Raw genomic sequence first — 11,019 nt, 5'->3', positions numbered from 1 at the left:
TCCAGGCCCTTCTTTTTCCGTCTGGTCCAACAACAAGGGAAACATAATCAATATAAACGTTTAGCACGAAATACAACTTATACTCAATAAACCCCTGTTGTGACAGTAAAATCTGGCCAACACAAAAAGCTCTCAGCCCACATCTGTTGGCTCAGCTGTTGGACAGGACAGTCTGATCAGATGCACGTGAGAAGCGCGTTCAGCGGTATTTAAAATAATAACAAGTGAATATCTGGATCTTTTTTTCTGTTTGAAAATACGACAACATCCACTGAAGTTTGTCTCGCGCTCCTCAGACGGCTGCGTCTAATTCAGGCTGAAGCTGGAAAAGTGCGGCGAAGATGAAACTTTGGTTGGTCATTTTATGCGCATATATGTAACTTATAATTTATAAGCTACAACTAAAACAGTGAAAAAAAGAAAAACGAATGTTAAACAAACAAAAAAGTCCGTCTGTTTCTCAATGTAAGTCAATGGGACTTTGGCCTTTTTGCAACCCAGTGGTACTTCCCATATGGAACACGGAAGGAGGGAGATTTGCTCGGTCCAGTTTTTTCTTATACAGTCAATGTCAAGAACTGCGGGGTAGCGCGGCGACGGAAGTTGATGTTGCTCTGTGCGCTTGGTGATGACGCAGGCGGTTAGGGAGTTCGCGCGTGTCAGCTAGAAAGAAAAGTTCTTTTCCGTGCTTCCTGCAGAGTCCGGATAGAAACAAGGTGGACAGTTGTGTGCAGGTGGAAATAAAAAGGCTGCCAGTCCTGTTCAAGTGCAACGGCGGGCCAGCCGGGCCCGGGACGGTAAGACGGCGGTTTCCGACTACGGTCCGGTCCGGAGCCAGAAACTGAAAGGTAACAGAGGGGATGCTAGAGGTCTCCCCCGCTAGCTCAGGGAACAGGTTAGAGACCTGCTGGTAGTTTAGTCCTTGTCTCTGGCTGACACAGCTCAATCTGCAGTCACAGATCTCTGTAATGCCAGGCTGCAGGGACGTGCACAGGTTTATGAGGGGCTCAAAGTCAGAAAAGGGCAACAAAAGTAGAGTTGTTTCAGTAGGGACCACAAGCCAAAATGTTCTAAGAGTCTGAGACAAAATTTGGTGACCACGAATGATAGATAATTTAATTATGAAACAAAATAAAATAAAAATGAGCTTCAAAGACCAAGAATTAAGCAAGTTATTAATGTTTTACCTCTTGTGATTGTCTTTATTTTGCGGATAGAAAATAATGGGAAAACCGGTCATTTTTCAAAATAAAAGATTTTTCAAAATAAAGCTAGCTAAAATCCGTCAAAATGACATCAAACCCACCTTAAGTAAATTCACCTGCCGAAAGCAAAGTTTACCCGCAATGTCTAGATTAGGGCTGCCACAAACGATTATTTCAATAGTCGACTAATCTCCGATTATTTTTTTCGATTAGTCGACTAATCGGTTCGTGCGGCGACTGGATGTAAAACACTCATCTTAACCATTATTATCTTTAAACTTGAGGTGTTTAAGCTATATTTTAACTAAAATAAAGACAATAGTTTATTAATCGTTCAATGAATCATGCAGCTTTTCTCCTTCATTTGTTTCTGGCATTAACCCTTTAAGGCCTAAGCCTCAAAATGTCCGCCTGGACTTTTCTGCTAATTTTGACTATGAAAGGGTCAGAGAATGACCTACAAATGTGTGCTTTTGCCCCTTTTTCCAGAAGACATTGAATTTTCAATATAAATAATCATTTTACATTTTTTTTTTATTCTAAAATAGTGTTAGACCAATTTAAATAGTAAAAAAAACACAAAATCGAAATGTGATTTTTAGAGTTTTTAGTGAGAAAAACAGTGCAAATGTACATGAAGAACAGATTTTGTTTGTTAAAAGATTACATTTATTCAATGTCAAGCCATTTACAACAACATTTCTGTATATTTCCCTCTAATTGTGCAAAAAACAGTGCATAAAATGCCAAATATCTACAGGCGTTTTTGGTCACACAGGGGAGATCTGTCCTCTTTGGCTCCTCAAAGGTCTTGGTGATGCTGCCAGTGACAGTCACAAGTCCCAAACTTCCAGGAAGTGCTCTTGGTGGAAAGTTTGCAGCATCAGTGGGAAAAGATTTCACCTGGTGATGATTTTCTGTATTTAGAGATGGTGGGACAACTGGGATCCATCTGGGGTTAAATCTCAGTGGATGAGGATCTCCATCAGATGGTTCTGCATCTCTTCCACTGTTGTTGATGTGATGAGCAGCTTTGATCTCTGACCAAATCACCAGAAGCTCCAGCATCCTCACGTTTTCTCATCTTTGGTCCTCCAGCATCATCAGCTGCAGCCCACAGGACACTTGAAGAAACATTGTTTTTATTTATTATGGTATTTACTTCCTGAAAAAACATAAATATATGCCTATTTTATACGGTTACTTATAATATTTGAGTAAAAAAAATAATCTAACTGACATCTGAATGACATTTCTCTCACACAGTTTGTGTTTCAGAGTAAAAACTAGCTAGCAACTGCTTGATTCCTTCAGGAAAAAACACGGAAACGCCTCACCACAAACTTTACCTTTTCTCGCCAAAAATGACTCCTTCTTGTTGCTCCTTCGGTCCCAAAATCTTGTCTGAACCTCCTTGAAGGTTATATTTCCCACGATGGTCGTCTTTCAGACATTATTCTTATTTTTTTCGCCGTTATAAAAACTCCTTTCGACCGCTCCGCTCTCTGCATCTCTCCTCCGCTCCGTCAGTCTCACCGGTAAACAACGGAGCCCCCTGCGGGCTTCTGGGTAGAATTACCGCAATGAACCGATATTCACAAGAAAGCGCAATGTCTCAGCTTCAGAAACTGTTGAAATTTTTAAAATAGAGCAAACGGTTCAGGAGTTACGGTAATTCAAAGAGCGCGTGTCCAAATGTGTCACTGGCGACACGTTCGCCCTTAAAGGGTTAAAACAAGACCTAAATCAAATAAGGTAATCTGAATCAACAACAGAAAACTTATTAAAAGCCTGCAATTCTTTTTTAAAGCTTTAAAACATATACTTAATAAAAAATGTACAAAGTATTTCAAAAGCTATTTGCAGATATAAACACACTCAAAATATTTGCTCACTGAGGCCCATTTATTACAGCAAAACACTAATAACATCTTTGAACTGAAGATATTCCTATACATATAAAACCTCAGGATGCCCATAGAAACAAAGAGATTTAAGACATTACATCTTTAAAAAAGTGGGGAAATTTACATTTTAAAAAGGGAGAAAAGCAGGGGATGTTAGAATGTACTTTCATTCTTTCACTACCTACATCCACTGCACATGCGCAGACCGATACTTCATATTGTTCAGTTTGGGGGGAGAACCCTTAAATCTGTGTTACTTCTTTAATGTTGTGGTTGTTTTGCTGTTTGTTGTCGTTTTGGGACTTTAAGTTACATTTAATTGTAGCTTAATGCAGATAATGTAATGCTACACTTTTAAACTTAGCTCTGGACTTTTAAGTGAGCTCCTTCACTTCTGGGACTCATAGTCTTAAATCGTTCCATAACTCTGCAGATCCGTACCGACACACAGCCTCTGTGTCTGCTGTCAATGTTTCATAATCTTCAAAACAAACGACGTGATCGCAGTGCGGAATATGAATGAAGCCTTGGACGAGCGGTTCATTTCCAGTGTAAACTCATTATCCGCGCCGTCCTCGTGGTGTTTGGTTAGAAGAGCGCAGATTATGAAACGTTCACTGTGCAGACAGAAGCGCCGTAGACACGGATCTGCTGCAGATCTTCTGGTTTGTTATCAAGATCTTTCTCTGATTGCCATAGACCTGCATCGATAATTATTTCTGTCAAGTTTTTCTTCTTTTTGTTTCTTTTTTTCCTCCCGAATTCGGCCAAAGCCTCTACTGCCTTTTGTGGCTTTTCTGTATGATGCTTTATGATGCTGGCCTCCCTTTCTTTGAATTTGGCCTCCAGATCCTTTCTTCTTTTTCCCACTAGTTGTTCCAGCTTTGCAGGAGATAACTGATACACCCACTTTGATGTTTTGTTGTAGGAGTACATCAGATATGCTTCATTTGTGATGGCAGATGCATTTGGCCTGTGAGTAGTCTAAGACAAGGTAGTCTAAGACACCAAATACTCTTTCTGGATTGTTATTGCTTTTTGGAGCTGCTTTTGTCACACTTCTCAAATTCTCACCAGGATCCCCAAATTTCCCCCCTGGAAGATGTTTCTTGGCAGACCTTTCTAGATAAGTTTTGAGGGCGAGCACAAGTGGTTATAGTATTTGTCCACAAAGTTAATCAAAATCACTTTTCCTCATGAGATAGTGAAAAACTTAATCTTTTTCAATGAGGTGGTCAGGAAAGGGACTTGCACCCTGCATGAAGGAGAAGAGCGAGTCTGCATTCTCAGAGCACTCATCAAGGAAATCCACCAAGTTTTTGTTGTGGGTGTTCAAATTGAGGATGTGTCCATCTTCTTCTGTGAGACGCCACAGTAGAGTGGTGATCAGTTTTTGCAAAAGACCAAGAGCCTTGGAACCAGCAAGGTAATTTTCATTCTCTGAGTCTTTTTCTTCAGGAGTTCTTCAGAACTTGTTTAACAAGCCTGTTTGGATCTTTTATGGTCTCCAAACACTCAACAATATGATGAATAAAAAAAAAAAAAACACATTCCCACCAAGAAAAAAAATGATATTGAACCGATTGCCTTTGAAGTTTAAGATCAGTGGGCGGTGCTGGGAAAGTTTTATTCGTTCCAAATGCGTTTTCCAGTGTCTATGAATACCTGATTTCTCATCTTAGATAGAACCTTGCACACAGTTCGAACTAATCTGAGTATTCCACTTTCTCCATGATTTCTTAATTTTCATCATCCAAATCTTCCTCTGAAGAGAAGTGCAGCTGCTCGTGAGTCAACAATGCTGCAGATACGGTATCAGCCATGCCAACGAGGAGATGTAGACCACAAAATAAGCTATGCAGCTTTCATGCACTCGCCTTTTCCTTCTCTGTTAAGTCATTAAATGCATCTCCTAACTTTAAAATGCTTTTTTTAAAACTCCATCATCATTTACATCGGACAGAGTTGGCAAATCCAACAATAATTGCTTAGTGTCGTTATGATATGATCTTTTTTCACAGTAAAGGAAAAGAAAGACAAATTAGGTGGAAATGATTTGCATAATTGTGTACATAAGTAGCATGCTATTCAAATTATTTTAAATTTTAGTGTTAAAGGATACCAGCGCAAGAGAAAACTATCAATGTAGGCAAAAAGGAGGAGAAATAGAGGATGACCCTAAAAATAAATAGAAAAAAGAATTAGTGAATAAGAGTAGAAGTACGCCATGCAAGTTGAGGAAAGTAACAGGAGAAAAAGAGTTTAACAATTGCAGATACATATGGGAGACAGGGCACAGAGCAAACACAAGGCATTGGAGAGAGGTACAGACAAGGTCCAGGAAAAAGTCTAGATAAAGTCTGAAAGTGCTATTTTTAAATAAGCCGAATTTGTTTTGCATTAAATGCCTATTATTACCTAAATGTTAAAATGGCCTAAACAAAACTCAAGATTCTTGTTTGACTATAATTATGTAATTTTGAACTTTGAGTGTGTCTGACAGAGAACAGGCATGATGGATATAATTTGATTTTGTTAAAAAAATATTGTATTGGCAGGCACGTGCACCCATAGGGCCCTAGTTTTATTCAAATTCATATTAATTAACTCGTGTCAGTGATACAAGAAAAAAAAAACAAAGAGAAAGGAAAAAAAGATAAAAATCCACTGGTATTCAATCTTTTTTTCCCAAGTCTATAGTAAAGTGAATATGTGCTTCCACAAACGATAATTTTAACAGTCGACTAATCACCGATTATTTTTTTACGATTAGTCGACTAATTGGGTGATGCGCAAACTGGATTACCCTAAAAAAATGAAAAAAACTCAAGTTAGCCAAAACAGCTAGAATGCAGCTGAAACTTTAAACGTTAAAACAGGCTAAAAAACAAAAATGCCTAAATTAGCCAAAATATCTAGCATGCAGCTGCGATATTAGCTAAACTCCAAATTATCCTAAAAAACTTTAAAATACAAAATTAGCAAACATAACTAGCCAGCTGCTCAAATTTTAGCTAAACTCCAAATTAACATAAAAAACTTGAAAAAAATCCTAAATCAGCCAAAATAGCTAGCATGCAGCTGAAATATATACGCTAACTCCAAAATAGCTTAAAAAACATTAATAAATGCCAAAATTGTCCAAAAAGCTAACACGATGCCATTATAACTTGACACTTTAATGCACTCTGACTCCATATAATATAAAGTAACAACTAATTGACAATTAAATTAGTCGTCGACTATTTTAATAGTCAATTAGTCACCGACTAATCATGGCAGCCCTAAAATGAATGAACTCTTGTTGACAATAACTTTTTACAAAAAAATTATAATTGTATCACTTTCACCTACTGGTCTTATAGCGGAGTAGTAATTTATTAAGATGTATTTTAAAAATGTCCTTAATTGTCATATTGCCTAAAGAAAAAAAAAAGTACTTTTTGTTGCCCTTTTCCAAATTTGAGCCCCTGCCCCTCTTTTTCAGAAATCCTGTGCACGTCCCTGGTTATTACATACTGCCTGTACCTTCACATGCCATGGTTAAAAAGCAAACATTCATCTACCTTGATATGTAAACCTCTCAATGCAGTTATTTCATAGAAGATTTTAAGGTGGTTTGATAATAACTCAAGAATCTGCCTACTTTTACTTATTTTTTTTACTGTATGAATGAGTTGATGCTCTAAGAATAATGGACCTTTTTCAAGCTAAGAGCGCTTCAATTTGCACTCATTTGCATAATACTTCTAGATGTTTCTATAGAGATAGACGCCCGCAGAATCGAATTCCGGTGGTTTCAGAAGGTTTCTTTAATGGTTAAGGGTGGTCTGGGGGAATTTACTCACTTTGAAACTTTCACGGTGCTGGGAAATCGACACACAATAAGAAGAAATGTGCCGTTGGTTCACAAAAATGTCCTGTAAGTTCGCTATAATTTTCAGAATCAAAGGAGAAGCTATCCCAAAATGCACCGTGACGCATATATTAACTACGTAATTCTCCGATAGCGAAAGCCAAGTTTTTCAATGGCAAACTGAATATGCACAAACAGGATGCGCAGTGACACGCTTTCCGGTTTGTCCTTTAATCAATATGGAAATTAAAGAAAATTTGAAAATCAATTTTTAATAGATAACTACTCAGCTATATGACTGTGTAGATGAAAGTGATAAAATAGTCATTTTTTATGTATACTAATAAATGATTGTCAACATGAGTCCATTAGCTTTTTCATACATCCAAAGCAATAGAACCAAACACTGGAGGATCTTTATTCTACTGCAGCACAATCAATAGGAATCAGGTTCAATACAGATGGTTAAATTGTGAACACAGATCCAACACCTTTCATCCATGGAATGCTGAAATTATCAATAATATTTAATGTCATTATCACATGGTTGCTGGGAGGATTTTTTTAATTTAGTTTGGTGTTTCCGTTGAGTTTCTAGTCATAATAGATAGATAGGCCTTTATTGTCATTATCACAAGGACAATGAAATTGCAGCAACCGTTACAGTGCAAAAGACATAATGTAAAATAAAATATAATTTAAAATATAGAAAAAAATGTCAAAATATATACAGAGAAATTGTGCGGTATAAGAGTAACGTCAATAATAGTATCCAGACTATGTACAGATATGTACATTATGGATGTGCAAAAAAGCTTTGAGGTAGGTAATATTTCAATGTTTTGCAGGTATGAGTATTTAAATAACCAGATATACATATGCATATGTACATAAACAGTATATACATATATGAACTTATACAGTGTGATGAGCAGTTATCTGTGCGACTTGGAGTTTATCATGGATATTGCCTTTGGAAAGAAGCTGTTTTTCAGTCTCTTTTTGTTTTGATGCCTCTGTAGCGCCTTCCAGAGGGCATCAGGGCAAACAAGTCCGATACGGGGTGTGAACGGTCCTTGATGATGTTTTGAGCTCTGCTGAGGCAGCGTGCAGAATAGATGTCAGTCAAGGTGGGGAGGGGGCATCCTATGATCTTCTGCGCTGTGTCTACCACTCTCTGGAGCCTCTCCTTGTCCGCGACGGTGCAGCTGCCAAACCATACTGTAATGCAGTATGTGAGCAGGCTCTGGATTGATGATTGGTAGAAGGTCAGCAGCAGGTTGGTGCAGAGGCGGTTCTTCCTGAGGACCCACAGGAAGTGCAGACGCTGCTGAGCCTTTTTGATGACGGCTGTGATGTTGGCTGTCCAAGAGAGGTCGTCTGAGATGAGGACGCCGAGGAACCTGATGGTGTGGACCCTCTCCACGAGCTCGCCGTTGATGTGGAGGGGGGCTGGGTCGGTGCTTTGCTTCCTGAAGTCGATGAGGACCTCCCTGTTCTTCTTGGTGTTCAGAGTGAGGTTGTTCTCTGAAGACCAGGTTCTCAGCTTCAGGACCTCCTCCCTGTAGGCAGACTCCTCCCCTCTGGAGATGAGTCCAACCACTGTGGTGTCGTCGGCGAATCTGATGATCCGGTTACTGAGGTGGTCTGGACTGCAGTCATAGGTGTAGAGGCAGAACACCAGAGGGCTCAGCACACGGCCCTGAGGGGAGTCGATGCTGAGTGTGCAGTGGAGGAGAGGTGGGGGCCGAGTCTCACAGCCTGTGAGCGGTCTGAAAGGAAGTTGTTGATCCAGTTGCATGTGGGGGGAGAGATGCCAAGAGTGGCCAGTTTTTCACAGAGTCTGTCCGGGATTATTGTGTTGAAGGCTGAACTGTAATCCACGAAGAGCATCCGAGCGTAGCTCTGCTGTTGCTCCAGGTGGCTCAGTGTGGAGTGAAGAGCTACAGCAATGGCGTCTTCTGTGGATCTGTTCTTGCAGAACTGATGAGGGTCTAGGTCTGTGGGGGGATGATCTTTGATGTTCTGTCCTCTGTTAGTCACTTCAGGTTCATGTTGATCATCCACAGCTGTTTTCATTTCTCAATATCTCAAAAATACAATTATTATTCAATATAAATGCTCTGAACAAAGCAGGATACATAAAGAAGATCTCAAATCAGAAAAAGAGAGATAAAAATAAAAGTAAACAAAGTCACACAAGAGTTAATATATACGTATGTATATTAGGGCTGGGAATCACTGGATACCTCACGATACAATACGATACGCTCACGATGTCGATAATATCGCGATACTGCGATAATTGGTAAAAATCCTCTCTAATAACTAGCATGATATAGAAGAACATGTTTTTTGGGAAAATATATCCCCATCTTATCTTTTTTAGCTTAAACACAATCAAATTAAACAACTTTTCTTATTTTATGCAAAAAATTATAGACACTTTTGTGCAACATTGATGAAATCAGTAATACTTTGTCTTTGACAAGCATTAACAACTGAATTGGAATTAACTCAGATTCAATGTTAACAATAGTAAACATGATCAGCAGTGCCATAACTTAGTGCAGAATTATTGTAACAGAACAAAAATTAAATAAGTCAAGTGGTGACAGCTATCTACCTCTAAGAGAACGTCACACCAAAGGATAATGTTTTACAGCCTCTCTCAAAATTTACCTAGTATTTTGTACACTTTTCCTTCACTTGAAAAGGGCTGAGCATCCAACACTGATTTACTCAGACTGTCACTTGAGATTATTTTTCCCAATTTTTATCTATTTTCCATTTGGTCAGTCAGCAGTCAATAGGTAAAAACCTTAAAACACACAGAATAATGGCAATAAATATAATTTTAAGTGCTTCAATTAATTAGCAACATCCCTAATTTTACAGTGAATTCATGTACTTTATTTTAAATACATTTTTATTTAAGTTAAAACATTAAATCCTGCTTTTTTTTATTGAAGAATTACTTTAAATTAACATTAGCAACAAGTAATTACATTGTTTGAAAACATCACATTATAAATTTACCAAAGTTCCACCGTACACCAGCAGGTTAAACATCGAAGTGCATGAAAACGAAAATCCGAAGGTACCTGAAGTACACACAAACAACTGCGAAGCGCGCGCCTAGTTCCCACAGCAAACAGGAAGTAAATGATCGCTGACATTCTAGCGCTCAGACAAAGTCACTTCTTACCGGCTGGATCTCCTACAGATGGAGGATAAATGCTGACAGGTAGACATGCTTCACACACGCGCTACAGAGCCTGTATCTCACCGGTGCTTCTCCCGAATGAGCGCGTGCATCGCTATTAAAAGTCCGACGCAGCGTGCGCCCATAGTTCCGGCGTGCGACTCAGACGCTCAGCGCTACAGCCTCTTCAAATGAAAATATAACATCGATACTTGGTGAGAACCCATCGAGAATCAATCGCAGGACTAAATATCGCGATGTATCGCAATACGGATATTTTGGCACACCCCTAATGTATATATAAGCCTATTTTTCTAAAAAGAAAAGAACAGGCATATGTGTTGAGGTTTCCAGTTTCCTGTAAAAACAAATGTACACATTGTCTATTTCCTTTTTAACATTTTTTTTCTCAAAATTCTAAGAAGACGTAGACCTTGGGCATTTTACATTCTTTTACATTACATTAAGTATTTCATTTCTAAAACCATCAAAAACTGGGGGCACTGTCAAAAAAGAACTTTTATGTATATAAAATTTTGCAAATATTATTAAAGTATAAAGTATTAATTCCAAATTCTTCTTTTTTGTTTTTTGTTTGTAGACCAAATCTATGGCCCAATCTGAATTCTTCACTTCTCCCTTCCCCTTCATTTATCCCTCCAAATGGAGGGTTATAAAAAAATGGTGTCTAATATTTCTGACATCACTTTTGACATGAAGTCTTTACTTACATTTAAATGTAAACTTCTGTGGTTCAGAGCACACCCACGAGAAGAAGAGCGCGTCTCAGCGCGACATGGTTTAGGCTCTTGATTGAGGACTGTGGACCCCTTCGTTTGGAGGGGG

At 38.6% G+C, this 11,019-nt stretch overlaps 1 protein-coding gene across 1 annotated transcript in view; it reads left to right on the top strand.

Annotated features, from left to right (window-relative positions):
* Positions 1 to 569: 569 nt before the first annotated feature.
* The window catches only part of cep162 (centrosomal protein 162), a gene marked incomplete at its 5' end in the record, with an annotated part of 120,830 nt that continues 110,380 nt past the window's right edge, over positions 570 to 11,019 (top strand). The window contains 1 exon segment of the mRNA XM_024280308.2: positions 570 to 848.

The sequence above is a fragment of the Oryzias melastigma genome, linkage group LG17 (genome assembly GCF_002922805.2).
Source record: "Oryzias melastigma strain HK-1 linkage group LG17, ASM292280v2, whole genome shotgun sequence".
In the NCBI taxonomy this organism is placed as follows: domain Eukaryota; kingdom Metazoa; phylum Chordata; class Actinopteri; order Beloniformes; family Adrianichthyidae; genus Oryzias; species Oryzias melastigma.
This window is presented reverse-complemented; position numbering and strand designations above follow the sequence as displayed.